The 15,460-nt window shown below is 43.3% G+C and overlaps 1 protein-coding gene across 2 annotated transcripts in view; it reads right to left on the bottom strand.

Annotated features, from left to right (window-relative positions):
- SHTN1 (shootin 1) overlaps window positions 1–15,460 on the bottom strand; it is an 89,549-nt gene that overhangs the window by 73,109 nt on the left and 980 nt on the right. Inside the window, exons 2-3 of one of the 2 annotated variants that reach the window (XM_014550572.1) lie at window positions 11,570–11,573; window positions 1,038–1,090 (exon numbers count right to left, since the gene is read on the bottom strand). The gene's annotated coding sequence lies outside the window, so the exon portion shown is untranslated. Of the gene's footprint in view, window positions 1–1,037; window positions 1,091–11,569; window positions 11,574–14,939; window positions 14,959–15,460 lie in introns of those variants that run through there. The other variant, XM_005879684.2, reaches the window with a different exon arrangement.

Genomic DNA, 15,460 nt, shown 5'->3' with positions numbered 1-15,460 from the left:
AGTAAATTTCATTTATGTCGAAAAACAGTAATGGGCGGTTCTGTTCTCTCCTACTTTTCATTTTCTATTCAGTCCTTCTACTTTTTTAAAATATATATATTTTATTGATTTTTTACAGAGAGGAAGGGAGAGGGATAGAGAGTTAGAAACATCGATATGAGAGAGAGAGAGAAAAATCCATCAGCTGCCTCTTGCACACCTCCCACTGGGGATGTGCCCGCAACCAAGTTACATGCCCTTGACCAGAATCGAACCCGGGACCCTTCAGTCCACAGGCCAATGCTCTATCCACTGAGCCAAACTGGTTAGGGCGCTTTCTACTTTTTAAAAAATTAGCCTTCCCTCCCATTTGTCCCCCCCTAAATTTGCAGGGAACACACACACACACACACACACACACACACACTAATTTTCAATAAACATGTTGAGAGTCAAAATGATAAGTAGTCTGTAAACGTGAGTGAGTTCAATTATTTAACAGTTTAAAAATAAAACTTCCAGGGTCCCTGAAAATCATCACCAGGCTTCCCCGTCTTCACATTGGGTATTTTTCAACTTCCGGTATGTTATTTACATACTTAAAGGAAGTAAGCAGACGAAAAGTTTATGGAGGCATTTGGGCTAACCACCCAGGATTCATTCCAAACAGTTCCCTCCAGAATCTAGCATGTCTAAACCCCAAAAGTACATGTGTCAGGCCTTCCATTCCATCACCAGAATCCCAAATCTGACTGTTGGGGGAAAGTACAATTCTTGGGGGCTTGAGCTGCTTGGCCGGGTGCCTGGCTGCATTTAGCTGGGTAGTTAATCTCCCAGAGCAGCGCCCACTGTGGCATGCCTGCTATTCTCCACCATCTGGAGGCTGGAGTTGATAGAAGCTTGAACCACACATGCAGGAGAAAAGAAAAAACAAAACAAAACAAAAAAAAACACCCCACTCCCATTCGCATTTAACTGAAATTGGTGGCAGAACAATGCACCATGCCATCTAGGCTTTTTACACATGGAAGAGAGGAAAGAAAGGGTAAAGTACAAACCTTCTCTTTTGTTTTCTGGTTCTCTGCTCTGAGGTCTTCATATTCGCCTATTGCTGAAAGAAAAAAAAAAAGGAAAGCAACGTTATATAACACCGCCACAAGTTTACAGTAGGAAAACCTGGGACCCCAACTACCCGCTCTTGTCTATTGACTAGGAGGGGTGCAGAAGAGGTCACGGAGGGCTTCTGCTTCTAAGAGGAAGGAAGGAAAAGAGACCGTAGCGCAGTGGTTCTCCACCTTCCTAATGCCGCGACCCTTTAATACAGTTCATGTTGTGGTGACCCCCAACCATAAAATTATTTCCGTTGCTACTTCATAACTGTCATTTTGCTACCGTTATGAATCGTAAATATCTGATATGCAGGATGTATTTTCATTGTTACAAATTGAACATAATTAAAGCATAGTGATTAATCACAAAAACAATATGTGATTATATATGTGTTTTCTGATGGTCTTAGGCGACCCCTGAGAAAGGGTCGTTCGACCCCCAAAGGGGTCGTGACCCACAGGTTGAGAACCGCTGCCGTAGCGGATGAGAGCCCACCAACCCGAATTCCAGTTCTCCCCGGGTCATCAGGGAGACCTGTGAGCCAGAAGTGGCCTATGAAGAGTCGCTTCTCTCTGATACCCAGACTTGGTCCTGGCAGGTGGGTGTTCCCTGAAGTTCCTTCCAGCACCATTCGTTTGTGGTGCTGTAATCAGGTTTGTTTCTTAATGAGCCGCCAGAAAATAAAGTCGGCTTACACGTCCCACGCACTGTCACACATCTGCTTTAGCATCCACAGAGCAACAAAGTTCCTGCTCTGAGCAGTCAGCTAAGAACAACTGCTTCCAGGCACTGCGAGATCATCATGCACCAGGCCCCACACACCAGCCAGATTCATTTCACTGGGTTGGAAAAACGTGTGAATTACTTAGAAATATTTCCAACTATATGGAGGAGAAAAACAGCAGCTTTCAACTTATAACCCTCTACTGCCAGAAAAATAAAGTAATCTGAACCCCCCACATTCATCTTTTAGTCAAAGCACCATTTTTATTTTTTAAAATGTGGTTTTATTGATTTTTAGAGCTAGAGGAAGGGAGAGAGATATAGAAATATGAATGAGAAACATCGACCTGCTGCCTCTTGCACGCCACCTACTGGGGACAGAGCCTACAACTCAGGCATGTGCCCTGACTAGGAATCGAACCAGTGACCTCTTGGTTCATGGGTCCATGCTCAACCACTGAGCAACACCGGCCCGGCCAAAGCACCATTTTTAGATACGCTCACAGCTGAGGATGTACATTCAGGGCATGTGACGGGAAGAAAGAGAAGGACCCGGGGTTGATGATGGAGCACAGTGCCTCGGGTGGGCCTCACAGAACTGCTGCCCCCTCCCAGCCCAGCACCGTGACTGCTAACACGTGCCAGGACAGCGGTTCTCAACCTGTGGGTCGCGACCCTTTTGGGGGTCAAATGACCCTTTCACAGGAGTCGCCTAAGACCATCAGAAAACACATATATAATTACATATTGTTTTAGTGATTAATCACTATGCTTTAATCATGTTCAATTTGTAACAATGAAAATACATCCTGCATATCAGATATTTACATGACGATTCATAACAGTAGCAAAATGACAGTTATGAAGTAGCAACGAAAATAATTTTATGGTTGGGGGTCACCACAACATGAGGAACTGTATTAAAGGGTCACGGCATTAGGAAGGTTGAGAACCACTGCTCCAGGAAATCATCAGATTGGAATTTTATACTTTTACTTTCTAAAAATATAATTGGATTTATATACAAAAAGTTTTTCTTTAAAAAAAAAAGATGAACAGAACTTCCTACTTCTATGAATAACCTAAAGATAAAAATAAAAAATCTGAAACCAGGGCTTCAAGAACATCCCAGATATCTATCTGGTCATTAATTCTAGAAGTGTCTCTGATTCTAACCACTGAATCAGAGAGCAGCCCAGAAACAGACAACTCACAGGGTAAAGTACCTGTTTTATTTCCTCCAATCGTGACCCAAAGGGTTTAGAATAGCTACCGTGGTGGTAGGACCAACATCTGACAATCCAATTCAAATGAACAGATATTTATGGGATCATATCACCACGGTCCAGAAGTTTTATTAGCATCCCACGACCATCTAAATAAGAATTAAAGCCACACCCCAAAAAGAATCCTGGAAAACTAGCCCATAAAAACAGCTGAATGAATACATGTAAAGATATAGCCATTTTAAGAATAACTACATTTCCAACAGAACAGATTTGATTAACCACAGAATGCAGCCCTCCCGCACCAGCTCCTCATCAGCCTGCACCACACAAACCCAAACCCATGAGTACGAACTAAATTGTTCTTGGTTCTGAAAAATCACTAAAAGCCCTCCCCCTCCCCCACCACACACACACTTTTTTTTTTTTTTACAAACCAAAAGAACTGAGGGATGCTAAACATATGCATCCCTCAACCTTATGCCAGTGGTTCTCAACCTTCTGGCCCTTTAAATACAGTTCCTCATGTTGTGACCCAACCATAAAATTATTTTCGTTGCTACTTCATAACTGTAATGTTGCTACTGTTATGAATCGTCATGTAAATATCTGATATGCAGGATGATCTTAGGTGATCCCTGTGAAAGGATCGTTCGACCGCCAAAGGGGTCGCGACCCACAGGTTGAGAACCGCTGACTTATGCCATTGGGTCATCTATGCTCATAATTCCAGATCTTATTACTATATGTAATATTGCTTGGAAAAATAAATATAGACTTTACTGAGAGACTTTGCATTAGTTTACTTGACATTTAAAAGTATCTGCAGGTGACGCTGAAAAATCACAATTGCTTTACCACTCTATTCTTATTGACCTACTTTACAGACGTACAAAACAGACAATAAAGGCTTCTAAAACCATGATCTCATAGTGATATTAAGAAAATGTTTTTGTATTTAAAACATCAGGTAATGGCTTTGAAGGCTTTTGAAAAATACCGATACTATTCTTCCATTATATTGCCAATAGAATTCAGGTGAAACATTACAGACTCCCAATGACTGGGTCTTTATGAAAAGGGTTCATTAAGAACCCTTCACCTATTGTATCTTAATGGAAATCACAGAAGACATGTTTTATTGTGATTATGTGTGAGTTAAAAATAATACTAAAGTCAGGTACAGGGAAAGGAGAAGAAAGGTGTGAGAAGAATTCAACCACTTGGTAGAGGGAAGAGGGACAAGGCAGAAGAGGAAAGAAAAGTTACTAATATTTTTTATTTCTTTGAAGTTAGAAAACCCAGCCCCCATTGCTCTAAATAATATTTACACACACACACACACACACACACACACCGTAGTGCATACATATGTAACCATCCCCAGCAAAACTGGACAAGCAGGAAGTGACCTACATTATTCAGTTACTCCTTTTTTGGCAAGATTGAAGAGTCACAGAAAAAGCTTTCTTATTGTTCCAGAACGGGCTCACAGTTTGACAAAATTTAAGTCCGTCGCACAGCTCAAGTGATTTGATGAGAGAGATCCTCCAAATCTTGAACTAACCCATGCCAAAGAAAAGATGGATTTGACCAACTCTCTACCGTGGGAAAAAAGATCCACAGCTTGGGCAGACACCGTCCCTCAGTCCGCAGGGGTAGTTCATTCCACTGTACCCTCAGGTCCCACAGCCCAGGAATGAAAGTGCAGCCTGATCCCGGCCCCAGAGCAGGGCAGTCCGGGGACCTTGGGCAAACGGGTTAATCCGAGTCTCCTATTCCTCATCTGGAAAATAGGAATAACAACTAAACACGTCTCACAGTGCTGTTACTAAGAGTGAGTGACTTCACGCGTATGATAGAAGGGTGCTCGGGCATATGAAGTGTTCCGTACGCGTTAGCCATGGGTATTATTATTACTGACACGGCCAAGCACATCAAATCACGTGTGCATGACAACAGAGGAGGCTGGTCTCTAATGCCCTCAGTCTGGGGCGTACTTTTGTCCCCCCTGGTCTGAAAGATGGCACAGCAGAAAAGTGTCTGCCACCCAAAGGACTATTATCTCCCACCAAGTAAGAGGAGAACGGAGACTAAAGATCAACCGTAGCTGGGCAAAGAAGTGGAAGCACGCCCAAGCGCTGCCGTTTCAACCCTGGCTGCCCATCGGCATCACCCGGGAAGCTTTTAAGGCATACAGATGGCTGGCCCCCTCTCCACCCACCCCCAACCCAAGCTTCTGGTTTAACTCGTCTAGGGGAGACCCTGACATCCATTTTTTTTTTAAGAAGTGAGCACCCCAGGTGATTGTAATGTGCAGCCAAGGAGGGGAATCCCCACCTAAGAGGATAGAATGGAAAAAAGGAAGGTGTGGAGATGGTCCAGCAGAGCAAGTGTTGCAAGGATCATGCTGGTTTTCTATTTTCCAACTCCCTAAATTCCAAGAATGGGAGTTTTCTTTCCAAGCTGCAAATCATGAGCTAGCCAGCCCAGGAAGCAGCAGCGTGTACTTAGCTGTTTCAGAAACATCACAATTGAAGTTGATAACTGCGGAAGATAACACCTCAGGGAGGGTGAAAACAATCAGTTCTCCTGGGACCTTCCCAGTTCCCTGAAACCCTCCTCAAACTCAGGACAATGGATTCCCATTCATGGAAACCTCCTATTTGCTGCGTAGGATCTCCTTCCCCTGATGCCATCACCCACCGAGTCCTCCGGCTAGCACCTCGGGATCACCCCGATGCCCCACTCTGCCCCACCTCCAAAGGACCAAACTGCTCAGAACTCTTAAAATGACTCTCCGATCTACCCTTCCTCTACAGCCAGTACCTCTGCCCAGATTCCGACCCTTAATAAGAGCAAACACTTCTTATCTAGCCTCTAGCCTCCCTCTATCCCAAGTTCATTCTTTACGGGGTAGACAGCATAGTAACAAACCAACCTGGACATTTCACTCTCTTATTTAAAGGCCCCCAAGATGTTAGGACCCCACTCTCCCTCCCTACCCCACACTATTCGGTCGAAGACCACAACTCAGTCCATCACACCCAAAGTCCCAATGCTTCCCTGAACCCTCTCAGACCTTTAGTACCCAGGTGCCTTTAAAATATTTTTCCCTCTGCCTGCAAGGTCTTCCCCTCCCCATCTTCCCTACCTCCTCGTCTTCAATGCAATTCAACCTGTCATTTCTTCTAAGAAACCCTCCCCATATACCTCAGGCAAACATCAGCACTTATATTTCTATATTTCTAATATATTACCAATGGATACTGTTCATGTGTCTCTACTGGACAGAACATCGACATACAATGCTATGAATTATCTGAGCAGAGGTCCGTTTTCTTGTCTTTCTCCCACTTGGATGCACTGCTTACACCAACAGGAGACCAAGCACAGAGTCAATGGCCATGTTGAATGAGAGGCTGGTTCTTATCAATGTGTGATGTAGAGCAATTAAGCCAAAGATTAACATCGTTGTTGTAAAGATTGAGAAGTCAAGTCCCACAGTAAGAAACGATGGAGCCCTAGCCGATTTGGCTCAGTGGATAGAGCGTACAGACTAAAGGATCCGAGGTTTGATTCTGGCCAAGGGCACATGCCCAGGTTACAGGCTCAATCCCCAGTGGGGAGCATGCAGGAGGCAGCCAATCAATGATTCTCTCTCATCATTGATGTTTCTATCTCTCTCTCCCTCTCCCTTCCTCTCTGAAATTAATAAAAATATATATTTTAAAAAAAAAAAGAAACGATAGAGGCAGAACCAGTCTAGGGATTCCCGGTCATTCGTGTGAAAAACATTACCGGGCATTACTCTGAACAATGTGCTAAAGCGCTAGGCCAGAGAGAGTCCTCAAGGGTGAGGCCTGTCTTCATGCACCCGGATGCCCACACCTGGCACAATGCCTGACATGCAGGAGGCACCTGACACATGTGAGCTATGTTAAGGAAGAAGGAAGAATGGATCTGATTTGTCTTCACAGGAACACACCCTGAAAGAGCACTTACTCCCCTCCCCATATGCAAAGGCTCTCTTACATCAGATGGTACAATAGGACACGTAAAGAAAATGAAGCTTTCAGTAGCCATCAGATATAACCAGGAACCACTGCCTCATGAGCTCTTCTCACGTAGATCCTCACCCACTGAGTCTGCATCTTTGAGGCTCATGGAGCCTTGAAACGCTTCTTACTAATGGCGAGTGAGGACATGAGCCATAACAGATAATGTGCCATTAGGACAGTACTCCCTTCTGCACACATCCCAACGGGTCCTGCTCGTAGAAGTCGTTTCTACCTCACTTGTTAATTAAAGCATTAGAAACATCAGGGAAACCGCTGCTGGAAAAACTGATTAAAAAAACAAAGGTGACAGATTTCACATCTGAAAAGAAATTATGCCAAGCCTGAAATTCACTCACTACTTGGGAGGACACACAGTTCAGTGTTAATGAATTAATGCTATTTCAAATTACTCAACAGAAGACATTAACCAAAGATCTTATATGCATATATGCATAACCTATGGACACAGACAATGGTTCGGTGAAGGCCAGGGGAGGCGGTGGGAGTGGGAAGGAGGGGGTCAATGGGGGAAAAGTAAAAGGGGGGAGGGAACATCTATAAAGCTTTCAACAATAAAGATAAATTTTTAAAAAGTAACCAACAGCCCTAGCCGGTTTGGCTTAGTCGATAGAGCGTCGGCCTGCGGACTGAAAGGTCCCAGGTTCCATTCCGGTCAAGAGCATGTATGTACCTTGGTTGCAGGCACATCCCCAGTAGGAGGTGTGCAGGAGGCGGCTGATTGATGTTTCTCTCTCATCGATGTTTCTAACTCTCTATCCCTCTCCCTTTCTCTCTGTAAAAAAATCAATAAAATATATATTTTTTTAAAAAGTAACCAACAGAAAGGAAAGAAACTGAGTAACCTTAAAATACATATGTAAGTCTGCTTTCTGGTCCGGTATGTAACAAACTTATGAATTAACACTCCCTTCCTCACAACAAAAATGCTGAACAAACCAAAAGTCAACAAATCTTCTTACATCTATCAGAGAACTGAGGTCACGGGGCAAATCGCTACTCCAAAACCTGGATCCAAAACCTGGAGAGACAATCGAGCAGAGAGAGAGGATCACAACTTTAATGAGGGCAGAGGCCAAGGTGCAGACGCTGCTCGCTCACCAACACGGGAAACCCGAACTGTCATGACAAACAGCTAGGAGCTCAGCCCTAACAAGTCTGAGATTTAAAAGCCTCAGGTGAGCCTGGTGGGTGTCATCCTATGAGGAGGTCATGGTTCGATTCCTGGTCAGGGCACATGCCTGGGTTGTGGGCTTGATCCCCAGTAGGGGCGGTGGGGGAGGCAGTCGCTTGATGATTCTCATCATTCTTTCTCTCTCTCCCTCTACCTCTCCCTTCCTCTCTGAAATCAATAAAATATATATTTAAAAAAACAACAACAAAAAAAACCTCAAGGAACAGATCAGTCTTCGGAGGGCCCCCACACTGCTGTGAGTTTTACCTCCAAGAGGGCTAGCAGGGCGTCACAGTGAACACCCGGCCGGGGAGGGGGCAGTGGCCATTATGAAATATGCTTAGAGCATTCTGTTCTTCTTAACCGGCCTGCTCTCAAGAGAAATTATTCTACCAGAGCCTGCCGGACTTGGGGGAAGGTTCTAACCCCACTCCAGCCCCCTCCAGCATTCCTGTCTCCACGAAGGAGGAAAAAAACAACACTGAGAAGCCCTTGTGAAAGTCACAGCCCAGGAGCCCAGGCTTCTTAAAGACTAAGACCTTGTCATAGGACCACACAACACTTCTCTTACCACCATATGAATGTTTGCAGCAGCTTTACTCCTAATGGTCAAAACTTGAAAGCAACCACAATGTTCACCAACAGGTGAGTAGACAGACAAACTCTGGTACATCCACACAATGGGGTATTATCCAGTGATAAAGAGAAACAAATGAGCTATCAAGCCAGAAAAAAAGACATGGAGGAACCTTAAATGCATATGACTAAGCGAAAGAGCCAACCTAAAAAGGCTGCATACTCTCAATTCCAACTGTATGACATTCTGGAAAAGGAAAAACTATGGAGCTAGTAAAAGGATCGGTGGTTGCCAGGAGGTCAGGGGTAAGAAGGGAGGATGAACAGGCAGAGCAGAGGAAATTTTTTTGGCATAATAATGTAATAGTAGGTTATACATTGGTCAAAAACATAGAAAATACAACGTAAAGAATGAACCCTTCCCAGCCAGCTTGGTTCAGTGGTTGAGCATCGACCTATGAACCAGGAGGTCACGATTCAATTCCCGGTCGGGGTACATACCCGGGTTGCGGACTTGGTCCCCAGTGTGGGGTGTGCAGGAGGCAGCCAATCAATGATTCTCTCTCCTCATTGATGTTTCTATCTCTCTCTCCCTCTTCCTTCCTCTCTGAAATCAATAAAATATTTTTTTTAAGAAAAAGAATGAACCCTATTGTAAACTATGTACTTCAGTAGTTAATAATCATGTATCAATATTGGCTCATCAATTCTAAGAAATGTAGCACACTAATGATGGTAATAGGGAACATGGGGAGGGGGAGGGAGGAACTCTGTAGTAATTCTCTGTACTTTCTGCTCAATTTTTCTGTAAGTCTAAAACTGCTCCCCAAAAGTCCTATTTACAACAAACCTATATGGCAGAACCACTGATTTGTGCTGCAGAGGATTTTAACTAAAAGGATCCTAATACATTCCTGCCCATTGTACCATACACAAATTTCAGAACTCATGCTTTAATGTTTAAAATGCTTAGCCAGCATGGTAAGCAGAGAAAAACAAAAGCCACGTTCCTTCTACATTTCAAAGCAAAGCTTGGCTGTGTTACAACTTGATAGAATAAAATCTACAGCACTGCAAAGTTTAAAATACACATACTTTTTGGATCCAACAATTGCACTTTTGAGAAATTTTCCTACGGCTGCACTTAGAGATAGATGTGTACAAGAATGTAAGCAGCACTACTAGTTTCAATAAGCTTTAATTTTTATAAGCTTTCAATTTACAGCAAAATTGCAAAGATAGTACAGAGTTCCCAGACACCCTATACCCAGTTTCTACTATCATCACCATCCTACATTAGGATGGTACATTTATTACAAATAACTGACCATACCTCCATCTATACATATAAAAGCCTAAGCAACCAAACAACCGGTCGACCGGTCACTATGATGCGCACTGACCACCAGGGGGCAGATGCTCAATGCAGGAGCTGCGCCCTGGTGGTCAGTGAGCTCCCATAGTCAACCTCCCACGGCCCCGATCGACCCTGATCTCCAGCCAGGTCGAGGGACCCCACCCGTGCACGAATTCATGCACCGGGCCTCTAGCATTATTATGAATGAAGTTCACACTTTACTCATACATCCTTAATTTTTCCTTAATGTTCTATTTTTGCTCTAGGATCTCACCCAGAGACCATATTACGTTTAGATGTCATGTCTCCTTAGACACCTCTTGGCTGTGACAGTTTCCCAGACCTGCCTTGTTCTTGATGACTTTTGACAGTTTTGAGGAGCACTGGTCAGGTACTTGGCCAAATGTGCTTCAATTGGGATTTGTCCGATGTTCTCCTCATGAGTAGACTAGGACTATGGGTTTTTAGGGAAGACCCAGAGGTAAAGTGCCATTTTCATCATCTTTGATCAAAAGTACATATTATCCTCAACGGGGTGGAAACAAAATAAAATAATATCAAATCTCCTGGGAAAAAAATAAAAAGGTGCATACTATCAACATGACTTAAATCGCCATTGAAGCGGACCTTGGTCACCTCGCTGCGGTAACGTCTCCACTGTAACATCACTCTTTCTCCCCTTTCCATCTGTCCTCTTTGGAAGGAACCCACTGTGTGCAGCCCACACTGGAGGAATAAGGCGCTACACTCCTCTCTCTGAGCAGGAGTATCTGCATCCATTATGTGGAATTGTTTCTATAGAAGACTTGTGTTTTCCCCTGTTTATTCAGACATTTATTGTTATCAGTATGGACTCATGACTCTCAATTTTATACTTTGGGTTATAATCCGATATTCAAATTGTCCCAGGTTTGGCCAATTTGAAGGAAGAGGGAGAGAGAGATAGAAACATCAATGAGGAAGTTCTTTCAGTTGGTTCTTGTCTCTCTTGACATACCCCCATGACTGTGGGCTCATTTGTTTGAGCACTTCCTCTGTTTCTGGTACAAGATGCTCCAGGCTCATCTTGTATGTTTCCTGCCCCAGCCACCCCTGTCCTAGAATCAGCCATTTCTCCCAGGACTCATGTTCCTTTAATCGGAGAATGGTATAAGAAGCCATGTTCTGGAGCTAGATATGTTCTTCTAGGCTCTCAGCTGACAGAGCAAGGAAATATATGTATGCATACTAACCCATGACTAGCTCAGCTCTAAAAATAAGCTTGACTAAATTTCCATCTGAACCTTAAGCATTCTCTCAATAATCTTGAGGACTATAATAGTAAGTAAAGATGAAAGGAGGTCACCTTGCTTTAAAACCAATTATCTTACCATAGGAAATCCATTTTAAATAGTGTTCAGCTCAAGAAGAGCCCAGGACTTTTGGGTGGTTGGTTGTTGTTTTGGTATTATGTTAGAATATCCTTATGGTTAAGTGACAACCACTCTCTTCACAACTTCCTCCACAAGTTCCAAATGACACATTACTATGTTGACCAGTTTAGTGGACAGCCATCATTTGTGTTGGCCCAGCCTGCATCCCCCCACCCCCTTCTGGTAGTGGCACACCATTCTTTTTTTGGACAACTACTCCAATCCATTGGTCTTTGTGGGAGCTGCCAATCAAAGTGCCCCACCCTCCCCCCTGGCCAAAGGACTTAAACACATGACCCAAACTATGTCAATTAGACATTCTTCCTGTAATTTACAGGCCTACCACCAGCTCTAGAGTAGGCAATCCTCACCCGGAGGGACAAGGTTTTATTCATCTCTGTATCTCTGATGCCTAGCACAGTGCCTGGCTATGAATATTCAATGCATGTGGGTTGAATAAGTTACAAAGAAAATCATATACCTTAAACAAATGCTAAGCTAAGTCTGTCATTTCCCAACAGAATTCTGGAAGGGGAGCAAATTGTATGATGTTTTGTAAGGGAAATGTCCATTTCGGTAGCTAGGAAATATGCATTGGAAATAGTATCCCAAGTTGCCATTTCTCAGTACATTAGAGATGTCAATCAGTCCAATAAAATAAAGCCCCCAAAAAGACAAAAGGAGAATTACCTCATTACCTCAACATCTGCTTGCACATAAGCAATCGCGCACTGGCTAATTTTTTTTAAAGGACATAATATAACTTTCTGGAAAGACATAATATAGCTAATTATACCATTCACTAGAAGGGAACATACAATGTTTTGAAGTAATTCAGAAGTGGGTGTGATTTATAAGACATGAGCTTAGGGAATGGTAAGTATAAATTAGAGATTGCTCATATTATGACAGACTCCGTCATTACATTTCACAACTTTTGTCAAAAGCAACCTTATTCACCACACCACTGAAGGCTTCACATTAGGGAGGGCTGCTGTCAGCTCTGCCATTCAGAGTAGATAGCATCCTTCTCTCTGAGCTCCCTCCTGGGGAATGGGTTCAAATTTCAGACTTAAAACTCACTAAGGAAGGAACAATACGGTGAAACCTCAACGGTCGATAAACATGTGAAAAGATTTCAAACCTCACTAATAACCAGATAATACAGATCTCTTTAAAGGTACCACTTTTGTTCATTAGATTGGCAAAATTAAGAAACTTGTCAGGCTGTCAAAATTAATAAAGAGTGCTGTTGGTCAATGTTGACCACTGTGTGGTGTCATGGGTACTGCTGGGGGCGGGGAGGATGTGAACTGGTATTGCCATTTTGGGGGGCACTTTTGCAATGTCCAGCAAAACTTTATGTGTACATACCTTCTAATCCAAACAAGTCCATTTCTAAGAATCTATCCTAGAAAAAATATTTGTAATTGTACAAATTTATTTACATGATTATTTTATGAATGACTGTCTACCAGACAATAAACTTGGTGAGAGCAAAGACTGGTTCACCATCCCACCCTCAATGCCTAGCACATGGGCCTTATATATGGTAGGTATCTCATAAGTATTGGTTAAAAGAATAAATGAACATGTTTACTCAGCATTAAAAAAGGAAAATAGAATATTTGATGGATATTAGTTCTTGTTCACATTAAATAGGGGTTAGTGGAGTTATTCACAATGTTATTAACAGGTAATACAAAGTAGTGTCTACTTTCACAAATAAATTATACACACCATCAGCTTACAAAATTGATTATAATATTAGTAAGAGCCCAAACATCTAGTTGCCTGCTTTTCCACCTCAAGTCCCTATTTTCCCAGTGAGTTCCATTGGTCAAACAGCAATTAAATACTCTCAAACTTGTTAGCACAGTCTATGATCCAATGACAAATGCCCTGGTTCTGAGATGCATAGAATTCACACTGTGGGCTGCAAAAAGTTCCAACACCTGGGTCACCAGACTCAATATCCTAAAAAACATAAAAGTGTACCTTTTAAGAAATACAGATTTCAAACTCTAACTGGTCTATTGCCTCTGCTATGTCTATAACCAAGGAAATGCATCCTCTGAAAATACCAATGACATGGATTTGTTTTCCAGTATGAGAAAGAACCAGAAACTTAAGACTCCACCCTTTTTCCCAGCTCTCATATCCAATATAGAGACAGAGAATGTATCCCAAAATCAAATATAAACAACTTGTGGGTTATCTGCATTGTTACTCTACCCTTGAAATTATATACAGAATGGGGGGGGGGGGGGGGGGGGGAGGGGAATTTTTATCTTCTTCTTATTTGAAACTGACCATCCATGAAAAGATCTGGTACCCAGTGGCCAATATTACCAATAATGAAATCTCTAGAATCTGAAGTAAGAATCTTTAGGGAATGGTAAAAACGTGAAGGGGGACAAGAGGGTCAAACTTCCAGTTATAAAATAAATAAATCACGGGAATATAATGTATATAGCACAGGGAATATAGTCAATAATATAATAACTTTGTCAACTAGCAGATGGTTACTAGATTTTTTGCTGTGATTCTATCATAAGATATACATAAGTGTCGAATCACTAGATTGTACATCTGAAACTAATATATGTCAACTATATTTGAATTTTAAAAAGGCTTTATGTGATTGGGGGCTGTTATTAGAAAATTTAAAAATACTCATAGAATCCAGCCCTTCACTAAAACACTTCAGGAATTTTGCCTACCCACCAGATTCACTGATGCCTGTGACTTTATGACCTTGGGCTAATCTACAATAGGAGTTGAAGGTACTGGGAAGGCAAAATCCACACACATTTTTCCAGATACCACAGAGGAACGCGTTCTGACATCTCGGTCAGGTTCAAGAATATCCCCAAGTTCACACAGTAAACAGATGTGTTTCCAGGAGTATGTACTCCAAAAAGATTCACATATCCCTGCAAAGTCACGGCACTGGGCAGGACCTCATGAAATCACCTGCGTTAGCTCTCGCCTTTAGTCAGGTAAGACTTAACCATAAGAGGCCTGGAAAAGGAAACCGCCTCCTCCAAGTTCACAGCGTTGGTGAGCTGAGCAAAGAGAAGTGAAACAGCTGGGACTACCCACCAAGGATCAGCCTCAGAGAAGGGCCCTCTGTGGCTCTTCTACAAACTGGCCATGTCAGCAAGTTGGTCAGAACAGCGCATTTCCCGAGATGTGGCTACTTCCTACATCTGTGTGGTTCCTCTCTTTCTTGACCCGTACCCTCAGTCCACCTTTGGTCAGGGTAATGAGAATTTCACATTTTAAAAGGGTGAGGCTCACGTGAATTTGCCTTTGTTCAGAAGTGTGGTAAGAGACGAGAAGGACTGATTCAAACCATTCTTCAGGAAGGGATCATCTCCCATTCCCAGGCGGCGTGGCAAGGCATGGGCATGCCTGGCTTTCCGGGGGGAGGAGAGCCTCGTGTTAATTCAGGAAGCCGGACACAGGCGAGGTCTTGTCTCCCTGACTAATAATAAATTGCTAAAAAACGAGAAGTGATCAAACGTATCGTGGCCTGAAAATCCTAGCTGGGTGAAGAAAGAGGAACTAGAGCCAACCAGGCTGAAAAGCTGGGAAGGCTGGAGCGCAAGCTGCAGGCCTCCCGGCACCAAGGGGCAAGGGTGGAGCCACGCTAGGGAGCAGGGCCAGCTGAGCTGCCGCACCACCCCCTCCCAAGGCACCCAGCCCCACGCGCTAATCCCGCGGGGAAGGCGGGACCGTGGGGCCAAATCCTCGCCGAATCCTCGTCCCTTCCCCCCACTCCCCAGATCGCCAGCTAAAGCCACCGGCGGGCAGCATTC

This window comes from Myotis brandtii, unplaced genomic scaffold (genome assembly GCF_000412655.1).
Source record: "Myotis brandtii unplaced genomic scaffold, ASM41265v1 scaffold604, whole genome shotgun sequence".
Taxonomy (NCBI): Eukaryota; Metazoa; Chordata; class Mammalia; order Chiroptera; family Vespertilionidae; genus Myotis; species Myotis brandtii.
This window is presented reverse-complemented; position numbering and strand designations above follow the sequence as displayed.